This window comes from Erythrolamprus reginae, chromosome 1, assembly GCF_031021105.1.
Source record: "Erythrolamprus reginae isolate rEryReg1 chromosome 1, rEryReg1.hap1, whole genome shotgun sequence".
Lineage (NCBI taxonomy): Eukaryota > Metazoa > Chordata > Lepidosauria > Squamata > Dipsadidae > Erythrolamprus > Erythrolamprus reginae.
Window position 1 is genome coordinate 104,820,794 of NC_091950.1, and position 1,981 is coordinate 104,822,774.

Genomic DNA, 1,981 nt, shown 5'->3' on the forward strand with positions numbered 1-1,981 from the left:
TTTAATGTCTATTCCTCATGTAGATATCGAATTATACAAAACACCTTTACCTCTGAATTTATGTAATAACATTTTGTTTTATTGATTGATTGATTGATTGATTAATCGATTGGATTTGTATGCCGCTCCTCTCTGAGGACTTTTAGGATCTTCTTTGTAATTCGTATTCTAGAGTTGAAGAATACATAATTCAAACATGGTGACCTTACAACTTTTACATTCAGGAATCTTTCATTCCTTCCTCCCTCCCTCCCTCCCTCCTTTCTTTCTTTCTTTCTTTCTTTCTTTCTTTCTTCTTCCTAGAAGAAGCCGACCAAGGGATCCAACAGGGGAAATGTTTAAAAAAATTTCATATAGGTATTAAAGGACTGACATGAATAAAAGTATTCCAAAATAAGACATTAGCTTTTATTTTTGAAAAATGACAACTTAAGAAAGTGAGCATATTTGTCCCAAAACATATGTCAGCACAGAAATCATTCCAAAATTTTAGGTACTTGAAAAGTAATGAAAGCAGCCTGGAAAAAATAGTATGCGGAAATGAATGGTGTATTTATTTTATCAAAATAGATGATGCCAATGTATTTAATAACATTATAAAAGTTCCATATGTCATCTTACAACTTGGTAGGTTGAGAAAAAGTAAAATGGGAACATATTGCTCTTAGGAGAGGGGCGGCATACAAGTCTAATTAAAGAATAATAATGTTACACTTCAGTGTTTTTTCCTCGGTGAGGATGCCAGGCACAAAGTTTGAAAGGCAGACATTTGGGAAGATGACTAGTAACTAAAGAGTTGAATCTTGCCACAAAGGAAATGATATCAAAATTATTTATTAAAAGGACCACTAGACAAATATTAAAGTACTATTTAAATGCAAAATGATATGAACCACTTATCCCTGCCATTAAAATATATAACACTGTGTGCAAAAGAAAGAACAGAAGACCTCTTTAGTCCTGGTGACACTTTATGCAAACACTGTCTAGTATTAACCAAATATTTATTTGTCAATTACATATATCATATAATCTCCTACAGAAATAAAAACAGGTAATGCTGAAAAGAGAACTCTACGTTCCAATTGTATGAGCATTTGATACACAGAGATGATTTTATATTGACTCTAGTTACTAACATTAACTTTAGCACAGCTCCATAAGCACTAAAAAGAAAGTACAGGGAAAGCTGCATGAAGCCTCCAGTAGAGCAACGTTCAGATTTTACTATACCATAAAAAATAAAAATCATGTGCACATGTACAGAATGCGATACCGCTGGCTGGGCAATGGCAGTTGTGAAAATATTGGAAAAGTAATTGATTGGAAACTACTATGAGTTAACCAGGTGGATTGTCTACACCAGGAATGGCGAACCTTTTTTTCCTCAGGTGTCGAAAGTGCGTGCCTGTGCTCTCTCGTACACGCACGAGGGCCCACACCCATAATTCAATGTCTGGGGAGGGCAAAAACAGTTTTCCCTGCCTCCCGGAGACCCTCAGGAGGTCGGAAATGACTTTCCTAGAGCCTGAGGAGAGTGAAAATGCCCTCTCTCACCCTCCTGAGGTCCTCTGGAAACCGAAAACCCCCTCCCAGAGCCTCAGAGTGGGTTGAAAATCAGCTGGCCGGCCCTCACATGCACACTGGAGTTAAGCTAGGGTGCCTAAAACATGATTTAAGTATTGCCCACAAGATCATATGCTGCAACGTCCTTCCGGTCAACGACTACTTCAGCTTCAACCGCAACAACACAAGAGCACACAACAGATTCAAACTTAATATTAACCGCTCCAAACTTGACTGTAAAAAATATGACTTTAACAATCAAGTTGTCGAAGCGTGGAACTCATTACCGGATTCAATAGTGTCAACTCCCAACCCCCAACACTTCTCCCTTAGACTCTCCACGATTGACCTCTCCAGGTTCCTAAGAGGCCAGTAAGGGGCGTACATAAGTGCACTGATGTGCCCATCGTCCCCT